This window comes from Carcharodon carcharias, chromosome 26 (assembly GCF_017639515.1).
Source record: "Carcharodon carcharias isolate sCarCar2 chromosome 26, sCarCar2.pri, whole genome shotgun sequence".
In the NCBI taxonomy this organism is placed as follows: Eukaryota; Metazoa; Chordata; class Chondrichthyes; order Lamniformes; family Lamnidae; genus Carcharodon; species Carcharodon carcharias.
The window spans coordinates 19,030,677-19,056,019 of record NC_054492.1 but is presented as its reverse complement, the minus strand read 5'-3'; the positions used below and the strand labels follow the sequence as shown (position 1 = coordinate 19,056,019).

The following is a 25,343-nucleotide window of genomic DNA, read 5'->3' as shown; positions in this document are numbered from 1 at the left end:
TGCAGAATTTTCAAAGTTGATCAAAAATGTGAAATAACACAGATACAAATTAAGTCTTAGTCTTTTATTGTAATTATTTTAATGTTTTTATTATTTAATATTTTACATGGATTCATGTTTGATTTTGTACAGTAGATTTAGTTAATCTGATTTGAGGAACCCCAGTACGATGATCAGAAAGGTTTTCTAATGAGTTCAGACCAAAAGTCAACCAGTGCAACGAATAATTGAATATTTAGAAAATGTCTCTTACTAAGTTACATTGTCAGTGTTTTCTTTATGGGAATGCAACAAAAATCATTATCTGTTACTGAGGTTTGCACCATTGTTATTTAAACACTCTTTTGGGCAGTAAAGTTACTTAGGCCTTTGCCAGACATGCTGTTGTCCTAGACCAAGGAACATTTGGCTTAGGGCAAAGAGAGGTGGCAGTTGGAAGCCATTTGGGGAAAGAACTGAGTAACTGGGCAGATGCGTTGGGTTGTGTAAGCTGACGTGGGGCAAGTACTTGGGATGGTAGAGTAAGTAATTGGACTCTTTCTGGGTGTGTGCCTTTCACAACCTAGTTCAGTGGACCCAGGTCTTTCAATTTCCAACCCCCCACCACCCCAAAATCTGGTTTCAGAGTTGAATTTGCATGATATGACTGAATAATTACTTTGTCCAGTTAAGTGGTGTAAGAAGTGAAGATAATGTGGCAGTATGTTCAGTTGCTAATTTAATAAGGATTTAAGGAGGTATTTTGTGTGGTAACATGGCCACTTACCTTAAATTCCAAAATTTGTTGTTTTGTAATGATTCGATCATTTTTAAAAGAAGACGAAGTTTATCTAGCAAGCTTGTTTTTGGGTGGTATGCAAACCCTCACCCCCCCCCCCCTCCCCACTTCAAATGTGTGAAGAGAAAGGGTGCTTAATCTGCTTTAAGGGGCCAAATGAGGGGAGGGGGCTGTTGTATGATTGACATGGGTTCTGCCAGCCAAGCCAGTTGCAGAATAAAATTGTTAGCAAAGCCCAGCTCAATAACTTGAGCTCCAATCAAATTCTCCATACTAAATATTCAGGATCCTGACAAAGGGCTAGGTCTTTGAGGATGTACAACATCATACTAAAAAATATTTTTGTTTTTTATATTACCATACAAAGAGGTATTTGTGCAAGAATAAACATAAAGTGAACTCAGTTGGATAAACGGTGGGGAAATGCAAACTGAAGACTCAGACTAACTTCACTAAGTGTTTTGGAGACATTTGATTACCTCAAAATCCTGTTCAGCTTCAAGCTGACTTCATAGTTTCTCCGTCCCAAGACTGCTTCCTTTCAACCCCGTAACCTCTTCCACCGCACCTCAACCCATCTGCTGCTGAAAGCCTCATTCATGCATTTGTCACTGATATCGATTTAATAAATGCTCTTCAGCTCATCTATAAGTCTGCCACCCATATCCTGTGCCAAGTCCATCTTGAACATCAGCACTAAGCTTTGCCAAGGTACATAGACTCCAGACCCTTGTTGCCATAAATATTAAAATTCACACCCTTGTGTTTTGATCACTCCATGGCTTTGCCCTCTCTCTATCCAAAATCACAGCACCTTTTCAACTTTGTTTTTCTGACTCTGGCCTCTTATGCATCCCTCCACCGCCAGCCCCTAAGTCTGTCCACATGAGCCGGAGGATATAGTTTTATCAAATACATGTTATAAACGTGTGAAAATGTTACATGCAGTAAGCATGATGCAAGAACTGTGTGCTTTATGCAGTGCTTTTTAATGCATTATACAGATCGATGCTGTAAAGGAATAAAGAGATTATAGTAGAACCAAAATAAACAGTTGCAGCTACAATTCAAGGACCTGAGCAGGTTTGGGGATTCTCCTGCCAGCTAGGAATAAAGGGAACAAAAAGTGTCAGCAAGACAGCTCAAATTGGGGACAATATTATACTACTTTAGTTTTTTTAATAAATGCAAATTAGGACTGATGAATATTAAAATGCTTTAGTAATGTATTTTATGAATGAAGCTGAGATATGTGAGCCATGTATGTCCTATCGTGGTAGTTGCTCTTAATTATGGCCTCCGGTTTGTCTTTTATGTAATATCAGCTATCTGGAATAAATAAATCAGTGTCACAGAGGGAGGCATACGAGAAAATGCTTAGCTTAAAAGCTCTCCAAATAGTAATCAGCATTGCATTAAGCACTCTGCACAATAACAACAATGTTATCTTCAGGGCATCCAAAATGAAATTCCTCAGCCATTCCCACAGAGGATCACAAGATCACATTTTTAGTTTGAACTAAATGGAAAGGAATAGGCTGGTACTTGTGTACAGCAACTAAAGTGAAAAATGTGATCATGCAGACTGTATTCAAAAATGAAAGAAGAGAGTAAAAGGATTTTAAGAGCTATGGTGATGTTCAATTAATCGACGGACAGAAACAACTGGTTTACAGTGATCGAATCATTCGGGTTCACCTCATTACATGGTTTACGGGATTTTTACCTGTGTTTTGCTGAGGGAACACCATGGTTTCTGTCTCTTTCCTTGCAGCCAAGCACCTTGGCAATGGGTGTAGACTAGAAAAAAAAATCTATTGACAGTGAAACTTAGCCTTTACATGGTATGAATGAGCTCCTGAAGAAATAGGAAGTTATGCATTAACAAATTAATTTCAGTTTGGGAGAGAAAAATAGTGGAAGAATATGAGGGAGAGAAAAAAGTATAGTTTTTGTTCTGTAATTCTGTTATTATATACATCTCTCCACTAACATTTCCTGAGGAAAGTGAAATGTGTTTGCAGTGAGGATATATTATGAACTTTGGGCATGGTGTTGGGAGAGGCAGCAAAAAAGGGGAGGGAAGACTCAAGAACACCTATGTGCAGAGCAAATGGTGCAAAAAGTGAGAGGTAAAGGGGAGATGAGTAACTGAGGGATATCTCTACTTATTGCTGAGAATGTGTTTTGGGGATAGCAGAATTGTAGTATCTGTAGTGTCTGTGGACTTAAGTTGCAGATCAGTCATGTCCTCATTGAATGATGGAACACGCACGTGGGGCTAAATGGTCTACTGCTCCTCTGTTCACTCTCTGGAGTTCGATGATTAAATATAAGCCAATTATAGCTGTCAGTCTAACAAAAATCTGAACACAATTTGAATAAAATTAGAATTGAGGTTATATTAATAGCTCTATGGCTTGGATAAAAGATTGATTTTGCATAATAGCAAATTGAAAACCCTTCATTCATACAAAAAGGAAATAGCACTCTGACACAGTTCTGTAAGATTTGGGGCCAGGGTGGGTGGGGACAGGGGGAGAGAGAAAGAACAATTGTTTTGCAAATATAAATATATCAAGTGATCGATTTCCATCAGACTTTTTCTGATGGAAAGTCCCAAAAAGTCAGCCCAGTGGATTAGACAAAAAAGGACCATAAAATACAAAAAGTGTGGGGAAACTTTAAAAACAATTTCTCCCTAATCCCTATTGGAGTGGTATCTTATCACGATAATGGGCGAAAGGAAATCGGGGCCTTTTAAACCATTTTGGAACTTTACAGTTCATCATTGTTGCACTTGTTTGTAATTGAGCCAGGATTTTCCTGGTGCTTACTTTTGAGGCAGAAATTCCACCTCTTACAGGGTTGTGCCTAGCTTATTTTTTTCAGTATTTGAGGTGGGCTTGGGAGCTGCTTGAGAGTGGCTATGGTAAGCTTGGATCATTTGTGGCATTGCAGCATGGCTGGCACGCTCTCAGGGTTGGCAAAACTTCAATTTTATTTAAAAAGTACAATAGCATTGTGATGGTGCAAATGGCAAAAATATGTCAGATGAATTATTTGTCACTTATGCATTTTTACTATGTGCTTGTCATATATAGACAGATATATTGCACATCCCCTGTCGCTTCTGTTGGAAAGTCCCGTAAAGGTGCAGAGCAGGGAGACAGTGAATTGTCCCTATGTCAATAACTAGAGAAGAAAACCTAGGCCAAGTTTTTGTGTATATTTCAACAATCGAGAGAGTAAATAACATTTTTGAATTTAAATTATTTTTCAACTTCTTTCAAAGATGGAGGGACAACATAGCATTTGCTAGTATTTAAATGTATGTGTATGTGTATATCTAGCATCTTGACACAAAAACATATATATATATATATATATATATATATTCAGGTTTGGTAACTAGAATTTTTAAATTTCACATATCATTACAAAAAAGAGCTATGAGAAATTTATGGTCTTTCTGTTTACTGTAAGTTAACCAGTGGCCATCTTGTTGTCATTTGTTATTCTTCCTTTATTGATATCTTGGGCTGTTTTCTCTTCAGTCAGAAGAGTTGTAACTGTCATTATGCATCTGTTTCAGCCTATGGACATGCGTTGTAGTACTTTAAATTCTGCTTCACTAGGCTTGTCATAAGTTGTATCTTGTGACTTTCAATTTGTACTTGTTTCTTCAGGTTTTGCAGAAAATCATTTCTTGTGGTTGGTTATGACCAGCATCTCTGGATTGCTGTTAATGGACAATGGCTTTGCAGCCTCCGTAGCCAGCAGTAGTTGCCAGGGAAGACATGAAACCAAATTGGAAAAACTTGTTAAAAAAACAGTGAGAGTGATATTGACTTGCATCAAATGAAGGTGTATCTAAAACACCAAAATATTCAGCACTGTCCCAGCAACTGTTTATTTCTGTCTCAGCTATAAGGAAAATAGTTTGAGTATTAGCAATGCAACTCATTGAACCTGTGATGAGCACAATAATAGAGCAAGCATTGCAAAAAGGCTAAGCATGTTAGTTTTCTGACTAGAGTAGTCAGTATGGAGACTGGATGTGTGGTCTTCATCTAGTATCATAATGCATACTGGTGCTTGAGACCTAGGGTGCAGCCGATAGTAATGATCTGTATCACACCACTGACCTGCAGTTGACTTGACTTCCAGGTTAAATTGGATGTTATCAAGAGAGCATCAATGATCTTGCCTGATGTAAGTTTTATCTAATTGAGTTTTTTTTGACTGGAAAGTATCACGGAACTGCATACTTTACTGTTCTGAGTAATCCAACTGCTGCACAAAAGAGGATTTCACTTCCTCAACATTGCACCACAAAAAAGATGCACTGTGACTCTAAATAACCAGATTTGCATCATGGCGCAATGAATTTGCATTGTGCAAGATGACCCATGTATGTTTTTGCAATCACAGAAACTGAATAAAATCCTGCCCCAAACTTCCATAGTTACTTTTTGAACTTCCTTCAGGCCTCTCAAAATAAAACCTCTGTTGGAAACTTGGATCTAGCAATTTATTTGTAAGGGAGCCATGAAGGCTGATAATGTTCTGAATAGAATGTTTGGAAGCTGTTGAACCAAATGGTTTGGAGATGCTGCCCACAACTTTTTTAATCTATTAATGGATGGAAAACCATGGATGATGCATCCGTGGTTTTCTGATTATTTAGGTCAAAGCAGAGGTCCCTGTCAGCATAGTGAATTTGGAAAATTGACCCATGCTTTCTATGTGCCTACTATTTGAAATTGATTTAACCTGAAGTTTTTGAACTTTTGACTTAACAAGCTTTGACCTAACTTTTCTACTTAGTATCAGGTGCATTATTTTGCAAAATAAGTAATGCCTTTCTGATAGACACTTCAGTGCAGCACTGAGGGGGTCCTGCACCATTAGAGGTATAGTTTTTTTTCTGAAACACAAAATCAAGGTGCCATCATCCTTTTTAGGTGGATGTGAAAAGTCCCATGGCATTTTTCATGTTGAATTTTGGAAAGTAAATACATTTCTCTGGAGAGGATGTCTGGTGCATTCTATTGAATATGAAAGCTATGGACCATGTCTGTGGCAGTTTGTGTATGTAGAGCTGAATATTGCCGAGCAGAAACCAAGATTTAAAGTGATTGACTAGTTTATGATCAGAATTGCTGCTGAAACTCCACGGTTTTTTACACTTATATTGTCAGAATGATTGATTGAAAATTAGGTTTTTAAAAAAAGTATTTTTTTTTCTCCTAATGAGCATGAATGGATCATGACTCCTTGGTTATATCATCTCCTTGTTGAACATCTTCCACAAGTCACCTCTGAGAACAAGGCATGGATAAGAGGCCCTGTGCCTATTGGCCCTAAACATAATTATTGCCTCCTTGTAAAATAGTGGTTCGAGCTGTGGACAGGGGAGGCAGTGGCATAGTGGTATTGTCACGACTTATTATTCTAGAGACCCAGTGTAATGCTCTGGGGACCCAGGTTTGAATCCCACTATGGCAGATGGTGAAATTTGAATTCAGTAAAAATCTGGAATTATAAGTCTGGTGATCACCATTGCCGATTGTCGTAAAAACCCATCTGATTCACTAATATCCTTTAAGAAAGGAAATCTGCTGTCCTTAACTGGTCTGGCCTACATGTGACTCCAGACCCACAGCAATGTGGTTGACTCTTAAATGCCCTCTGAACAAGGGCAGTTAGGGATGGGTGCTAAATGCTGACCTAGCCAGCGACACCCATATCCCATGAACAAAAAAAAAATCCTCTGGCCCCCAGGCTTTTCCATCATTATTAGTGTATCACCTTAACAGTGCAGCAAGACCCAGAGATATTCTTCTTTGAATAAAGAAAAGGTTTTCATCTGGATAGAATGAAGCTTCCTATTTAAATGAATGATCTTTATTGATGGATTCAAATAATGAATCACAATCTTTACTGTTAACCTTCATTCTGGGTGAGTGCTAATGGCTTAATCTCCTCCCTCAGAATCCTGCCCTAGTGAAGGATCTGCTCAAGATGTCCTCAACCCTAATTCTCTCTTCTGTTCACTCTTAGACTGTTGGATTCTTGCCATGACCTTGAACCCATGTATCCATAGTGTGCATTTAAAAGGAGCACAGATTATCATCTTCAAAAGATTACCTGCTTTTCTGTCACTCAATCCACCCCTTCCTCCCTTCTCTGCAACCTTTACCTAATTGTTTATTAGGGGTGATTGTTATGGCTGGTTGGAAGCACTTGAGTATGTGAAGGAAGAATTCTGTTAGTAACTGATTCCATTTGGAACAGAGGGCTTTGTTGGATTGTCTTGCCTTTTTTGTGGTGTCCTTTTAAGAGTGGCAGTGGCCACCCCCTCACCTGCAAATGGTACATGACATTACAACAAAGCGTTAGTGAATTTAGTCTGATCGCAAACCAGAAGCTCAATGTACTGAAAGCATCCTTGTAATATGTAACTGCAGTTACCATGTAACACAAATCTGTAATCTGTCATAACTGAGGAAGGCTTGTAAACTTTATTGGGGAGAAAAAAATATTTTTTATATATAATTGAACCAGAGATGACTGTCACTTGATTTGTTGACATGTGAAAAAACATCACATAACTGAAAATGACTGTGTTGTTTTAGCATTTGCTTCCCTTCACTACACAACTTGTCTACTGCTTGCGCTCACTAGGAAAAAAAACCTAACTGATCTATTTAGCCTGACAAGTAAAATGCTCTTTTGAACTACAGCAATTTAATTGCACCTCAGATTTTTAATCCCTTTGCTGCTTCACAGCTTCAAATCTAAAAGCTTCACACAGCCATAAGACTATAAGACATAGGAGCAGAAATTAGGCCAATTGGCCCATCGAGTCTGCTCCGCCATTCAATCATGGCTGATGAGTTTCTCAACCCCATTCTCCCACCTTCTACCCATAACCTTTGATCCCCTTACCAATCAAGAACCTATCTATCTCGGTCTTAAATACTCAATGACCTGGCCTCCACAGCCTTCTGTGGCAATGAATTCCATGGATTCACCACTCTCTGGCTAAAAACGTTTCTCCTCATCTCTGTTCTAAGAGGTCATCCCTTTACTCTGAGGCTGTGCCCTCGGGTCCTAGTCTCTCCTACTAATGGAAACATCTTCCCCACGTCCACTCTATCCAGGCCTTTCAGTATTCTGTAAGTTTCAATCAGATCCCCCCCTCATCCTTCTAAACTCTATCGAGTATAGACCCAGAGTCCTCAAACGTTCCTCATATGTTAAGCCTTTCACTCCTGAGATCGTTCTTGTGAACCTCCTCTGGACCCTCTCCAGGGCCAGCACATCCTTCCTGAGATACGGGGCCCAAAATTGCTCACAATATTCTAAATGTGGTCTGACCAGAGCCTTATAAAGCCTCAGCAGCACATCCATACTTTTATACTCTAGTCCTCTCGAAATAAATGCCAACATTGCATTTGCCTTCCTAACTACCGTGTCAACCTGCAAGTTAATCTTAAGAGAATCCTGGACTAGGACTCCCAAGTCCCTTTGCACTCCAGATTTCTGAATTCTCTCCCCATTTAGTCCATGCCTCTATTCTTCCTACCAAAGTGCATGACCTCACACTTGCCCACGTTATATTCCATCTGCCACTTCTTTGCCCATTCTCCTAACCTGTCCAAATCCTTCTGCAGCCTCCCTGCCTCCTCAATACTATCTGCCCCTCCACCTATCTTTGTATCATCTGCAGACTTAGCCAGGATGCCCTCAGTTCCTTCATCTAGATCATTAATATATAACAATACTAGAACGAAAGAAGGGAGGTACAAGGAACAAAAGAATGAATGCTATGTTGGGAGCCACCCTGCTTATTTGTTTTGCACAACAGAAAATAAGTTTTGCTTTGTGAATTTGGAACAGAATTAAGACATGGAATTTATCTGGAATGGTACTTCCTGTTACAAAAACAAAAATACCTAGAAAAACTCAGCAGGTCTGACAGAATCTGTGGAGAGGAATACAGTTGATGTTTCGAGTCTGTATGACCCTTCTATTTCCTTAGTTCTGATGGAGGGTCATACGGACTCGAAACGTCAACTGTATTCCTCTCCGCAGATGCTGTGAGACCTGCTGAGTTTTTCCAGGTATTTCTGTTTTTGTTTCGGATTTCCAGCATCCACAGTGTTTTGCTTTATCTTAGTATCTCCTGTTAGTTGGTTACTCGCTGGTGTTTTGTAGTGCACTGTTCATTTGAAGTATATACTGCATCCCCTTTAGGTCATGGAGACAGGAGAGACATTCAAGTATTGGAGAAAGTAAAGGAAAAGCTGTGAGGCTCGCCCCTAGTGTTTAGTGTTTCTGAGTTATGAACAAAGACTGGAGAAATATGACATTTGAAACTAGTTAAAGGCAAATTTAGGGCTGACACCTGGAAGTTGTTTTTCTCGCACATCAAACATTACATGGAGCCATCTTTCGGATGAGTGGTGGATGCAAAAAACTTGGCATTGTTTTGGGGCTAATGGATAAACTAACATGGTCGAAATGTCTTTCCTCATCCATAATTATCCTGGGCGATGCTTCAGAGACTAGTGTCAAAATACCACCTATGCTGACACGTAATTGACAATGCTGCTGACTTCATATCCTCTAAGTTTGATCTTCTGTCAGAAGTAAGAAATGTGTAGAGCTTCTGACATCCTCATCGTCAATACCGATTGCTTCCACCTCCATGACATTTCCAGTCTCTACTTCGCTTCAGCTCATTTGCTGCTGAAAACCTAATCCATGCCTTTGTTACTTCCTGACTCTGCCAACGCTCACCTGGCAGACCTATCACCTGTATTCTCTGTAAACCTGAGGTCATCCAAACCTCTGTCTGCATGCTGACTCACATCTGACTCTTTCACCTATTGCCCCTGTGCTCGCTGACCTACATTGGTGCCCGTTCCATCAACTCCTTTTTAAAAAATTTCTTATCCTTATTTACAAATCCTACTATGGTCTCACAGATAGAGGTAGGATGGGACCTATCCTAACCTGTAACCTCCTGTAGCCCTACAAGCCACTGAGATTTCTGTGCTCCTCCATTTCTGGTCTCTTGTGCATACCCAATGTTTGTTGCTCTGCCTTTAATTGCCAGGCTCTAAACTCTGAAATTCCCTCCATGTCCCCCTCCAGCTCCCCACCTCTTCTTCTTAAGACTCATCTTTAAAACCTACCTGTCTAACCAGACTTTTGCTCATGTGGCTTGGTGTCAAATTTTCTTTGGTAAAGTGCCGTTGGAACATTTTGCTATACTAAAGGAGCTGTATAAATACTTGTTGTCTAGAACACATTAACCTACAAATTAGGAGTGGGAATAAGGCCATTTGGCCCCAAATGGCCTACTTTGCCATTTGATAAGATCATGGTTGATCTGACTCTAGCCTCAGCTCTACTTTCTTGTCTACCCCTGATACTCTTAAAAATATCCAATGACCCTGCCTCCACTGTTCTGTGGAGGAGTGATTCCATAGACTAATGACCCTCAGAGAAAAGATTTCTCCTTATCTTGGTCTTAAATGGTTTTAAATGATGGTTAAATTTAACTGTGTCCCCTATGTCTAGTGTCTCTCATAAGGGGGAAACATCCTCTCAACATCCACCTGGTCAACTCCCCTCAAATATATTGTAATTTTCAATAAGATCACCACAAACTCCACTGGATGCAGACCCAATCTTTCCTCATAAAATAACCTCTTCATCCTAGGATCAGTTGAGTGAACCTTCTCTGAATTGCTTCTAATGCAATAATATCCCTTCCTATGTAGGAATTCAAAACTGCACACTTGTTGTAGCAGGTAAAATGAATGGGTAAGCTTAATTGTAACACAAAATCATGACAGACATGTATTATGGAAATAATGGAGAAGGAAGCAATAGATTATTACCTGACAGTGCATGCATACACAAGGTTTGTACTGAGTTTGCAGTCTCACATGTACAATCTAATGTAAAACCCTGTTTCTTGAAGCTGATCCAGTGCATTGTGCTAACAGATTCAATGCTAGCAGTGGCTATATCCAGTCCACACTTGCAGCAATAACCAGCCTGCGCTGTGCTATGTTTATGTATGAAGATTTGATTGAGAAAGTTGTGGGTTCAGGCCCTTTTGCTGTATTATACACAAAACCCAGGCCAACAGGTTGGTGCTGTATTGTTGGCAGTGAGACATTACGCCTAAACCAGAAACATGGGCTGGAATTTTATGGTGCCCTGCCAGCGAGTTTGAAGGTGAGGGTGGGGCTTTTAAAATCCAGTGTGTGGCCTGCTTGCTGACTACCTGGCTGCCCCTGATTGGTCTCCCATTTTACAGGCTGTGGAGGATATGTTGGGCAGCTTGCCTACCATTGAGCCTATTGAGGCCCTTAATTGGCTAAGTAATGGCCACTTAAGGGCCTCACCCTGCCCCTGCTGCTATTTAACCAGCAGCAGAGGGAGGCCTGCGACAAACCAGTAGGCCAGCAGCGCTGTGCGGCCTCATGTCAGGCAAGATGTGGGGACACCACCTCCTTCGGGGGTCCTCTGTGCCCACCAGAGGTAGCCTCCCCACTTTTAACCCGCCCCAGGCCTCAAACCCAGTCCCCAACTCCTTCACTCTCCTCGCCGATACTCATCCAATTGGACGGCAGATCTCTAGGGTAGGTCTTCCTTCCGAGATTGGGGCAAAAGTCTTGCCCTGAGCCAGTTAATGCTCCACTGAATGTTGAGTGGCTGTGAGGGCAGCCAGTATCAGCAGGGAACACTCTTCAGGTGCTGGGGTAGGACCTTGAAAAATCCTGCCCGTGGGAAATAGGTTACCTGGTTATAGGGTGATCAGATTTTCAAAAGTCAAAACTGGGACACGTTGAAAAGCTTTGGGAAGGCAGGGCCTGATGATTGACATGTTGGGTGACTAATGGCAGGGGTGGGGCAGTTCAAGATAGGAGGTCATGATGACAGTGGCATAAACACTATGTGGCTTTATCCAGTCAACACTCATAGGAATAACCAGCCTGTGCTAATTATCTGCCACTGTAATCAAAGACTGAAAAACTTGTGCCAAATTGGCATAATTGTTTCTGTTTGCTTTACTTTTTGCTGATTTAGGCATTATAATTTTAGGGTGCAGTTATATTTTGAGATTGTTATTAACGTCATTGCATTTAAAGTGAGAGGGTGGGGGACGTGGTGGTGTGATTGCAAAGGAGGTGGAGGGGAACCAGTGAAGGGTGGTGTTGCCCAGCCCATGCAGGCCTTTGCTGCAGCCTCTGTGCCCAAGCGTGGCCCCTGCTCCCCACCCTGGCTCTCACTCGCGCTCCAGCATGCTGCTGCTGGAAGGCACTAAGGATTTCGTCTTGAGCGGTGGCCTCCTGTTCTCTTTCCCCACCAGCTGGGCCTGGCTCATGGTCAGGGGGTGGTGTGTGTGTGCGAGAGCGAGAATTGGTGTCTGTTTGTCTGCAGCCAGCAGAGGCTCTCGGTCACTAATCATCTCCCAGGATGGAAACTGCTGCAGCTTATTTACTCTCTCTTTTTGGGAAAGGTTTTCGAAAGACACTTACCGTTTGTTGTAATTGAGTAGGCAATCTCGAGTACGTATTGAAATTAATTTTGTTGTTTGGTAACGTGAGGTGAATAGGCAGAATTCCTCACAGGAACATGATAATCCAGATGCTAAAATCAAAAATGGCTTTTATATTGCACCAGCCTGTCTCAGTTTCTGCACTAACTGATGATTCAGAACATTGTGCCCCACTGCAGGGTCTGCACACGTAATCCAGGCTGATCCTTCAGTGCAGTATGGGAGAGGCTCTGTTTCTCAAATGACACATTAAATCAAGGCCCATCTGCTTATTCAGTCAGAGAAAGAGGCCCTGATGTTTCAGGGGTGATGGAGAGGGTGTGGGGGACACGTGTTTGTAGAGAGGAATTCCAGAAATGCCCAGAACATGGAGGTCCTGGTGAATTTAATGGAAGGAGGACCTCACCTTTTCTAAAAAAAAACACCTCAGTTTCCCTCCTCTCAGCAGCCAGCCAGATTGGGGGCTGGCAGGCTGCCGAGAGGGAAATCCAGCGACAAGCTGCAACTGGAATACCAAGAGCGAGGGAGAGACCTGGGAGAGATCAGCAGATCAAAGAGGAAGATTTGCTTGAGAGGCTGGGGGAAGCAATAACAGAAAATGCTGGAAAAACCCAGCAGGTCTAACAGCATCTGTGGAGGAACAAAAACAGTTAACGTTTCAAGTTCTTATGACCCTTCTTCAGAGCTCTGAAGAAGGGTCATATGGACTTGAAATGCTAAGTCTCTTTTTCTCTCCACAGATGCTGTTAGACCTGCTGGGTTTTTCCAGCATTTTCTGTTTTTGTTTCAGATTTCCAGCATCCTCAGTATTTTGCTTTTATCTGGTGGAAGCAATGCTGGTCCTCATGGCCCACAAGCACCTACCTGCTAGAGCTGACTGTCTCCACCGCTCTTTAGCTGCCATGTTGGCCGCATTAAATTTAAATGGCTGCCAAAGTTGGAGGTACGAAGCCTCATTTAAATATTATAATTGCAGATGTGCCTCTGCAGAGCAGGTTATTCAGATGCCCAAAATCCATCACAGTTAAACTGGAAGTAGATGTTTTCACACCGGCTTGAGGTCAGGTACTGATGCCCAGGGTGCAGCGTGAGAAGGGTTTTTTGAGGGGTTTGCCGGTGGTAAATGGAACGTGGGCGTCGGTGGAGTTAAAGGGCTCAGTGGAGCTGAAAACCTGGACATTTGGACAATCTGGAAAAAGCTGTTGGACACTGGGAAGATGTGTTTGGTGGTGGCATCATGCTGGAGTTGGCATAAATGGCGGGGGATGATCCTTTGAATGCGGAGGCTGGTGGGATGATAAGTGAGGACAAGGGGGACCCAATCATGTTTCTGGGAGAAGGCGTGAGGGCGGATGCGTGGGAGATGGGCCGGACACGGTTGAGGGCCCTGTCAACTACCATGGGTGGAGAACCCTGGATCTTACTGGTCTTCAGGGGAAAAAAATTGTCATCTTAATAGGGGACACATGAAATCAAGAGAATAAGTTCCTTTAGAATACATATTGAATCGTTTTCTATCCACCTGAGTTTCTAGCCTTTCTAGAACACCTTCCTGCCAAAGAGCTTCACCTGTCTTTTCTATTGATGCTAACAAAGCTGGATCTGACATATTTGGTTTTATTTTCAGGTAGACTTTTCTCCTTTTTAGTGCAGGCAGATAAATTCTCACTCTTCTGCCTGGTTTTAACTTTTCTCCTCAATGACACTGCTGCATCCTTACTGAAAATATGCTCCCAAGTAGAATGCATAGTTAAATATTCTACCTCAATGGATTCTGCAGGACTCAAAATGTTGTTCTTCCTGGGTGAGTTCAAGCATCTTGCCACATCTGCACTGACTTCATTTCAAATCCAAATAATTTTCATCAGCTGTCTTGGCCACCTCTGGGAAAAGTTCAGCCATTTTCACTGGTAAGGTAAGTAAGGCTGACTTACTGGCTGTGCTGTATTTAAAGTATGACTGTGTTAGTGATGCTGCCAGAGAGCTAAGCTTAAGCCACATGGAGCATGGGGAAACATTAGGTGCGCAAAATGTTTACCTACGCAGCATGCCACTGTACCGCGCCAATTCAGCAATTCCTTGAACAAGCCAGTAAATTTTTCATTCATTTAATAGGACTTAAAATTCTTGCATGGCCCACTTAAAAAAAAATGTCTGGTTTTCAGACAGGGCTGGTTTTTGGATAGCTGACTTTGAGGTACCGTACTGTATTATGTGACTGAACATTCTTGAAGTTAATGGTTCATTTAAGGAACCTGTTTATTGATATTCAGGATTAACTGGAAATCCATTGTCCAATCTTTTCTGAAGCCCTTTCCTATGTGAGAAAGGGAGATTTTACTAATGGTCTGTAGCTGTGAATGAAGTAGAACTACTGCTTCCGTCATGGAAAAGATCATTTTGAACTATCGCTGGCTTGTGCTAGGTTGGTAATGCTGCCAAATCTAAAAGTTATACTTAAATGTATTTAAAGATGGCAATCACAGTATAGTCTACCAGCAATCTAGTGAATGAAGTTTTACCGGTAATTGAAATTAAATGGGAGGATGCTCAGAACAGTGCGAACAATTACAATAGTGTTTAACATCACTAATGAAGGCTTCGATTGTAAATAAGAGCAGCAGTCCTATTTAACTGTGACAACCGTTTATAATAGAGACCACACTTACTGTCTGTACAGTGTCTGCAGCTGCTTTACTGCTGATTTTCTTTGGTTTTTCTCAGTAACCTGAGAGTCTTTTTGAAGCCAAAATTTTTTTGAGACAATACATGCAATAGAATTGCAATAGAATTGGTCTGATTGTGGAATTTGACTTCACAGTCCTGACCTTCACAGGACCCATGTTTTCATCTCTTAACCTTCACAATTACAGCTCTCTAACTGTAAGCACTGCATATAGTGAACTTCATTCTCCCTGTACTTCACTGCTTGCTATCCACTATCTTCCTTAAAACAAAACCTCAGTGACTGTAGAGGTCTGTTAAGATGGAAATAAAATTTGTAGCTTTATTCTTCATGAGCTATGCTGTACAACATTTGAATAATTCTTCGCAACATTAGATAAAATTTCAACCTAATAGGGGGAGGAAAAAAAAGTCCACAGAACATGTACAGTAATGCTTTTGCCAGGCAAACTGCTTGGGGATATATCCACTCTGAAGAGAACATCACTGAAAAAGTGGAGATTTCATTTATTGGGTGTTATCTATTGGGTGCCAGAGGGTAATGTGGTGGTGGGGCAAGTCGCACATATACCTGTAGTACACTCTTAATTGAAACGATCTGAAAGTTTGCACAATAAACTCCCACTTTGCTATATTGTTTATATTGCTTAATACAAAATACTGGAAATTTCAACTTCTTTAGTAGTGCTGAAATTGATTCTTTTTCTCTTACTAGACGTGAACCGTAGAGTACACTTAAAGATAATTTATCATTAAACTGTGAATGCAATGGATACATTTCCCTCGGCAAATTTCTTCAAGCTACAAATCTGATCTGTTTCTCCCCCCCTTCCATCCTAAATGAGACTGCTGACATCCTGTGATGGTTGCTTTGTCGCAGAATGAGAAAAAACTGTAGAACATAATCAATACAGTGTTACAGTTTAACCTGGAGATGAAGAAATGGAAAAATTAAGTCAAAGCATTGTTTTTATAAGTTCACCCTGAATGAATTTAATAATGTTGACTTTGCACAACAAATATCACATTTAAAAACCACACCCCATTGGTGGTGGGAGTAACTGCATACTGGTAAACCCGGGTGGGCTGCTTAATAAATGCTTTCATCACAAATTAAGCGTAAACGAGAAATAGCAAACTTTTGCCTGTACTGAGATTTAGTTTGCTTTTTTCCTGCTGACCACAGTGGTGCTCCAGTATTCTAATATGTTGCTCTCCATGTGTCTTGCAGTTGGTATTGAGAAGTGCACAAATGCAAAGGTATTGCATGAGATCAATCCGGTGTGACTTATGTACTCCCTTCTCTAACATTCTTTTCCCTTTTCCCTTTTCCTGCTGCTGCCCTCCTTTTCCAGTAGGGGAAATTGACTAGTCTTTGAGAAAGATTTGTTGAATTTAAATAGAATCTATAAGATTTAATGCTGAGTATTCTGCAGTTGTTGTAGTTGGACTACAGCGGTTCAAGAAGATAGTTCATCCCACCAGCTTTTCGGAGGCAATAGGGGATGGACAACAAATGCCGGCCTTGCCAGTGACTCCCAAATCCCAGGGGTGAAAAGGAATTGATTTGTATCTGCCTGTTGAATTATGTCAAGGGAATGATTAATATCACAGAATTTTTACAGTGCAGAAGTAGGCCATTTGGCCATTTGTGTCTGCGCTGGCTCTGAATGAGCAGTTTACTTAGTGCTGTTCCCCTGCCTTCTCCCCATAACCTTGCACTTTGTCCCTGTTCAGATAACAATCTAATTCCCATTTGAATATCTCAGTTGAACCTGCCTCCACCACGCTGTCAGGCAGTGCATTCCAGACTTAACCAGCTGCTTTGTGAAAAAGTTTTTTCTCATATCACTTTTTTTACTTCTTTTGCAATTACCTTAAATCTGTGCCTTCATGCTTTCAATTACTTCACGAGTGGGAACAGTTTCTCTTCACCTACTCTATCCAGTCTCCTCTCGGCCTTCTTTTCCCATGGAATGTAGGCACAACTTCACCAACCTATCTTCATAACTGAAGTCCCTAGCCCCCTGGAACCATTCTCGTGAATCTTTTCTGCCCTCTTTGCCATGCCTTCAAATCTTTCCTAAAATGTGGTGCCCAGAACTGGTGCAATGTTCCAGCTGAGGAAGTACTAATGTCTTATAAAAGTTCAACATAACCTCCTCGCTCTTGTACCCTCTGCCCCTATTAATAAAGCCGAGGATGCTGTATGCTTTGTCAACTGTTCTCTCAGCCTGTCCTGCCACCTACAATGATTTGTGCACCTATGTATGTGCACACAACTTGCAAGAATTGGAGTCTAAAACATTACTTTAGTTATGTAATTAACATTACTTAATTGTGCAAAGATGGTTTTGAGCGGCAGCATTGTCATATAAATGCTGGATTCCAGCTCTAAATGTTCTTGTATTGAGATTTCCTTTTTTTTGACGTGCCGAGTTCTTCATACAGCTTCGTAGCAAAGCACCTTCCATGTTTGGTTAGCTCCGGATCAATTTTATTACAGCTCTGCTGGTGGTGGCAGGAGTTATAGAAAGGCTTAAACAGGATTATGAGCACAGAAGGAAATATTTGAGCAAATCTACACTTGCTAATTCAGCTCCAAACGTGAGGACAGATCTAGGGAAAATGAGCAGATGACTCAGACTGCACTGATGGTCAGGTAAAACAAAAGAAGATTGAGTGTGTTCAAAGGTTTAAGTGCAAAATTGAATAATTAATCAAATGCAGCAGCTTCATCGTGTCTGTAACTTGGACATCCTTTAATGGTTGCAGGGTCAAAACCCTGGAACATCCCTGCTGAACAGCACTCTGGGAGTACCTTCACCACACAGACTGCAAGAAGGCTTAAATGCCATTTTCTCAAGGCAAAATCTGCCAGCTTTGCTTGTGATATCTATATCGCCAGAATGAATATACATAAAAAAGCCTTTCCTATTTTTCAGACATGCATTTTGAATGCTACATAAATGATAAGGTTCAAGTTTGCATCCCGTTTAGAACAGCAGAATTTTGATGCAATAACTGTTGTAATATGGGTTCTTTAGATGTCTCTCAATGATGAGATCTTGAGACTTGTATATTTAAACATGAACCATTTATTGTTAAATTTTTAACTATTTACAGATCCCAAGTTACTGTCATGCATGGCTCCCTCAAACTATTACCATATGACTCTCTACATCATACTGCGGGCAGTGCTATTCTCCAGCCCTGCATTAACCCTTCCTCTGCCGAGCACGTTTACATTACAATGGCATGCAGGCACATGCTACAACATCATACAACATTAACCATGCTCTTTAATTATAGCAGAATCTCAAAACTACAGATCTCTGTATATAGATTTTTTTAATATATGGTTAACTGAATTAATTGTCATGCTACAAACTTATGATGTGAAATATTTCTGGAACATGAATGTTGGCGAAATTAACAGAACACTGAAAATTTACTGCTTACAGATCAAGCTGTTATTGGTTCTGAAATGCTAGTTTCTGCCAATGGAGGAGTCAAATTGTAACTATTCAGCATTTATGTCTGTACAATTTATATGCCTTTATCATTAGAACTCTGTGTCTTGTCTTGAAAAATTAAGCCTATTTTCAAACTGTAAATTTTACTTGCATAAAGTTAGTCATTTGAAATTGGTTCTTTGAGACTAGTAATACTTTGTGGTGTTTTGGGTACGTATTCATTGAAAATAATATTTTATTTCAAAAGGTTATAGAAATTTGAAAGGAGTCCTTATGTACATGTAGCAATGACTACTTTGGCTATAGTGTTCAATTTTTTTAACAAGTATTCTAAAAATGTACATATAGTGTTGATTTTGTTGGATGAATTGTTCCAGCAACTGTTACATCTGCAGCAACAATTGAGTGCAACTTCAACAACACTCAAGAAGCTTGACACCAGCCAGAACAAAAAAGCCCATCCTTCACCAGCACATGCAGTTTTTGCAGTGTGTACCAACTACAGGATCTAGCATTTATTGCCTGATCCTAATGGCCCTTGAGAGGTGGTGGTGAGCTCCCATCTTGAACCGCTGCAGTCCATCTAGTGTAGGTACATTTCCAAAGCTGTCATAGTAAATTCTGCAATTTCTTTTTTGTCATTCATTATCTGTTTTAGGCATTAGATTTCTCTCAGTACTGTGCTTGTGTTCCTTTCTCGTGAGAAATACAGTGGTCTTTTCTGGACCACAGAGGCATCTTTAATGAACAGTCACATCTTTTTGATTATTTTTGAGTTAGTGTAAATGTGTGCATTTGAATTGTTTTAAAGTTAAATAATTTGATCTCCAGTTACATACTTAATAAGGATGATCGTTTAATGTGCTGCTGAATATTGGAGGAGTTTGAAGGAATTGAATACTTAAAATACCAATCCTAATTCCTGTATTGGTTCTGCTTTTAATTTCCAGAACACATTGCTTTCCCGATTCAATGTTGGGCATCAGCGTACAGTTGAGGGAACATTTTATCACGTGCTTTCTATCTTAGTTTATGAAGAAGTCTGCAAGAGGAAGTTGAAATGTTAACAGATGGCTTAGTCTTTCCACTTTCTCAACATAAATTGTATTTAACAATCTATTAAAGAATATTCTTTCTTCCCCCACCCTTGCCTCTTTGCTCCACCAGCATTTTTTCCTTGTTGCAGTTTACAGACTGAGTTAAACAAACCACATTTTGGCAACTCAGTCATCAAATGAATTTGAAAAAAGCCTACCAATACACATAAATATTGTAGCTCACTGCATGTGTATACTTAATCACCTGCTTGCACTGTCTTGCTTCTGTTTCTTAGCCTGTGAACAACAGCATGAGCTAAAGCTCTGACATGTTCAGAAAACTTCTAGAGTCTACAGCAATCTTTGTTTCTCCCCACCCCCTCTGTCTGCTTGGCCATTTTCCTATAATTTTTGCCTTTCCGCTATTGTTTGTCAGTCGTTGTTGGTCATTTGCTTTGCTTCAATAATGAAGGAGGACTATGGTATGATGGGCACTGAGTACCAACATAGAGCTGGATTTTACGGGGTGCCATGGTCCCTTTTCCCTCTCCCCCCACCTTCCTAGCAAAAATGTCAAGGAGAAACTTGCCCACAATTCCTAAAGCTTCCCCACAGCAATTTAACGCTGGTAACAGTGTTAGTTGCTTCAAGGTGTGACTTCTGCCCCTTTCCCAGGAGCAAGTCCTGCATTGGAGAGCTGCTGGCCAATCTGATTGGCCGTCAGTACTGTAATTGCAGCAATGCCCCCCGGGAGCCGCTGCTGGGACTGCAGGCAATGCCCAGTGCTCAGGAGCCCAGACTGACAGGTAAGTCCAAGGTTGAAGATCGTGGCGTTGGCAAGTGAGTGGCGGTGTTGGGGGGCTGTACTCCAGAACTGACGGGGTGGAGAATTTAAATGGGGGAAGGGGGGATGACCTGGGAGTGTGTCTCCAATGGGCTGAAGGGGTCCCCAAAGCAGGTCCACCTCCCTTGACTGACACCAACCTATACTGCTGAAGCTCCCGTCTTCATGCATGGTGTGAACCTCTCTGCCCCAAGGGTGAGCAGACTACCCAATGCCTCCCCACCCCCTGTACAATTTCAAATGGGTTGGGGGTGGGTGGATGGAGGGAAGGTCACCCACTGGATTTTACGTGCCTCCCCGCCTTCAAATCTGCCAGTGGGGAGCATAAAGTCTAGCCCATGTAATATAGGGTAGGAAAGATCAGCAGTGGAATTCTCAAATGCTGCTTTGCTGATGGGGAGGCAACTAATACAGAGCAAGCATGTCACTGTAGAGAATGGAAAATTTGCTATAGCATCAGTATTGGGCTCTTCTACACCTTTTGCGATGATGTGTGAATTGATGGAAGACATGAAGCAGGCTATTGACCTTTCACCCCAATCATAGGAGTCTGTATAACTGTGATGGACTCGAGAATGAATTAGTGAGGGAGCAAAAGAAGGTACTTCTCTTTGTTGAAGGCACTATTCCCACAGGAATTCCACAGGAGGAAGTTTTTAGTTTCTGAGTTGCATTCAACATGTCATGAATAATCAGCTGAGAATTTGATGCTAGGCTCACCATATATGTTAATGCTGGACCTCATGCTATTTTTGTGTAACAGCCGTAATAATACATTATGCTGTAGATAATTAACTATACTGAAAATGTTGCTTGGTGAAAGGAAAGTAAATATACTCACCCTGTAATTGTTTGGACTTAGTTTGTCAGAAGCAGATAAGTGGGTTCTTAAGAAATGAAGATGAAGCTGGATGAAGTGCAAGAATGATGAGGAAATATTGGAGCAAAGGGCACAGTTATTCTGTCATGTGCATCATTTCAAAGCAATGTAAAAGTGACAGCACAAACCTGACTGTAGAATCCAACTCCAGTCTCACTGTAGAATGCAATTGTTTGAAGATCCCTAGCAGAGGCTGCCTCACACATTCTTTATGCTTGACACATAACAATGGGTGCTTCTGGCTTTGAATTGTGGTACGGTATGGTTGCCCAGTAGCTATGGCACTAGACCAACAATCCAAAGGTTCAAATACCATTATATCAAGTGCGAAAAATTAATTCAGTAAATCTGGTAATTCATGGGTTGGCACTGCATAAGATGGTTCATGAATGTTCTCGGTGAGGCACCTACCATCTGTTCTCAGCTGCCTACATGTGATTCCATTGCCATAACGCATCGATTCATGGGCAATAAAAAATCTTCCCAGTGCCGCATGCACCAATGAGTTTGAAGTGTAGCTAGCAATCTGATTAGTAAGTAGTACACTATAACTGAAGAAAAAGAAATGGAGGTGTAGAGTAAATGAAGGAATGTAAATGGATCATTTATTCTAATTGTACCATACCTTATTTTCAGTTTATGATGGTTTAACATTTTACACTGCAGTTGTACTCTCTCACAGAAGTTAAGTATTGCCTGCTGTTGCGTTTTTATTGATGATCCGAGTGGGGAAACACGTTGGACTCAATTATTTTAAAGCAAAGAGTGGGTAATCAACACACCTTAGCCTCATGCTTTTATATCAGGATATTTGATTGTCTTATTTCTTTTTAAATTTAGAAGTAGGCATAAATTATATTGGACCAAACAAAGAAGAATATTTGTAAAAAGACATAGTGGTAAGGGCTTAGGCAAATCTACTGTTTTCTTCATTAGTTTACATCAGTGACAAATTGTGACACTGCTGTTCAGAGTTGGCTGAATTGAAGCACAAGTCCCAGAACTGGTAAGAGGAATGAAATGCCAAATTAACAGCACATGCATTTTCCAGGCATTGATCTCTGCTTTCAGTTGAATGAAACTTTTCTGAGGAATTGGTGCATGCTAAAGATGAGCTGATTTTCCAGTATGATTGGTCAATTCTGAGAAAACCATTGTTCTTTTGAATGCTTTTGGGAATTCAAAACTATTTTTGGCATGAGGTTCAAAAGAACATGATGACGATCAAGTTCACATGTCCAGGTATGGGAAAGTATCCAGATAGTAGTCAGTAAATTACACGTTTATTTTAAACGCATCCTTTTCTGTTGCTGTCACTTACCTTGAGTAAGGTTTTCTTATTGACTGGAGAAACACCAGTAGATTTCTGTAGCCAGAAGCATGTGCTGCTGATGGCTAGAAAGGTAGACAATACGTTTTTCTACTGCTTTCCTCTTAAAAATAGCTGCTTAAATAAATGGTGCAATGAGAATTTAGGGAGTGGGATTAAACGAGATGGCTCATGTGGAGAAAACATGGTACTTGATGGGTTGAATGGCTTGTTCCTGTGTTGGAGTGTTCTATAATGTGATAAATTGCCCTGTTACTGATCACATTAATAACCTGATGGGGAGGATATCATTAGGTAATTCTGGCTCGAACTCCTGAGTTAAATTTATTCAGCTCCACTTTGCAAAATCACTTCTTTTTCCTCCCATAATATTTTCTATATTCATGTTTTCTATATTTATTGCAGACATTATGGTCTGTATATTTACTGTGGTGGGTTATGTAAGCGGGAGTGGAGTTTGCCTTCCATGCTGTGGAATTTTAACTGCCCAGCCTGTGACTTTTCGCTATGATGGGTCCCCTGCCCAGAAGTCAGCTTGATGGACAGGCTTGGCTTCCAGCTGGACAGGGAGCATGCCAAAGCAGCCCTTGGGACCAGGTCGATCTGAACCCTGACCCAGAGGTGGGGTGGGGTGGGGTGGAGTGGACTGGAGGGGAGGGAGCTTCTGACGTGTAGGGCTTGAGGAAGAAATCCTTCTTCTTCTGGCCGACAAGGAGTGCTTACCTTCTCCCTGAAGCTGTCCTCACCTTGCTGCAGCAGCTGGGTTTCCTGAGGCTGGGAAACCAGGCTGTTCACTTCTAAAAGCTGCAAAGCTGTTAAATCAGACATTTCTTGTCTCAGGTTTAAAATGCCAAAGCATCTCCTGAGAGTGGAGGGGATGGCTGCCTGCTTCTTCTCCCACCTGCAGTAAAACCTGAAAGTCCATAGGATTGGAGCTGGCTTCCTAACATGCTTGGAGATTTTTCCCATTGAATACCCCCTCGCCCGCATCCAATTCCACATGTTAATCCATATTAAAGCTCACCCTACTAAGGAATTAAAAAAATCTGTAGGTCATATTTTAAAATCCGGTTTTGATTGTTGCTGATAACTAGCAAAAACATTTAGTAAATGTAATTTTATTTTATCAATACAAAGTTTATATTAAAATGGTCCAAAGAATATTCATTTCCCCCTCTACTGTAAATTATTGGCAAGGCTACCAGACTAAGTAGATGACATAGTCTTTTGACTCTGGCAACATTTCTTATGATTAACTACTGAACTGTGGAGGGAAGGAAAGGAACAATTATGCACTTGACCAGAGATTAAGCTTCTCCTGATTGTTGGCTATTAATTATTACCTGAAAAATGATCTTCAGGCTGTGCATGTGAAGAGTTGGCCAAGAACATTCTCTTCACTTCAGAGATGTTGTGGAAACATGATCTAGTCTCAGTAAACATTTGATTACTGGTCTTTTAATGTTATTACAAGGGGAAATTGTGTATTTATTTGTACAAGTAGATTAGAGTTACTCATTTAAAACCTGTGTTTTTTGTTGGTGAGCCATTTTCATCAATTGTAAATACAATTTCCTGAGATCAGTGACATTACCCACAAATTTGGTGATACTATTAGAAAGGATAACTTTGGATATGTGTTGTTGATGGTAAGCGCCTATTCTTGCTGTTAGCTTTTTGTATTTTTCTGTTTAAATAGTTCCTTGCGTTCAGCAGTACTAACTACTCTCATAAGTGACCTTGTACAGCCTACCAATCCGATTGACTGTTTGCCTGCCCATTACATAAACATAGCAAGATTCACATTGTATACTGCCAAGCGATCTCCTAGACTTCAGCACACACAATGCACATTCTGCCACACCCCAGCTCAGGCATAAACCAGTAGACAGATCCATTCACCAATAAAAGAGTAAATATTAGCACTCTATGAAAACGTTATATTGAGAGTAATCTCCTTACAATCGGTAGCAAGTGACCCTTGGAGCATGGTTCCTCGACTTCTCACTGTCCCCGGAATCACTGATGCACTTCTTATCTCTGCTCTCTTTGTGCAACACTGTCAAAGCTATAGTACCAGATTGCTTTGAAGAAATAGAACAAAGGGACGTTGAATCCTGTAATGGCTGACTTTAAAATGGTGCATGCCCAAAAATGCAGCTACCGAACAAATATACTATAAACAGCCTCGCAGGAAAATACTTCACAGGGCCTCAGAGAAATACAAGTTTCTAAATTGCTCTCTAGGGATACCAAGCATACCGTCACTAGTAATACTGAAATACTTTTGGTTTGATGCTGGAGCATACTTCATTTTCTGGAGAACTAAATGAATAAATTTAGGGCCCCATGTTCCATCTGTTGAACATATAGATATTCTGTAAAAGAAATCCACAGAATTTCCTCATCCATGAATAAATTCAATTTGGTGATTAATTTAATAAACTGTGGCCCAAAGCTTAACTTAAAAAAAATCAAATACTCACTTCACAAGTTGATGTAAAGTTCCCTCTCGATCAGTGATGCAAATTGGGAGAGCAAGTCTATTGTTTTGAGATCCATGGACAACCAAAAGTTGGAACAATATACTAACATTTTGACTTGTCAATGGTGCTGTAGAATCTAAAAGTGAATAAGCTACTTATTTTGTCGTGCCTAAATTTTGTCACCTTGCTGAAGGAATCTTCTGTTTTCATAATGATATATTAGTAATTTGGTAAAGA

At 40.7% G+C, this 25,343-nt stretch overlaps 1 protein-coding gene across 17 annotated transcripts in view; it reads left to right on the top strand.

Annotated features, from left to right (window-relative positions):
• The window catches only part of mef2aa (myocyte enhancer factor 2aa), a 214,447-nt gene that overhangs the window by 22,490 nt on the left and 166,614 nt on the right, over nucleotides 1–25,343 (top strand). The window lies entirely within an intron of this gene.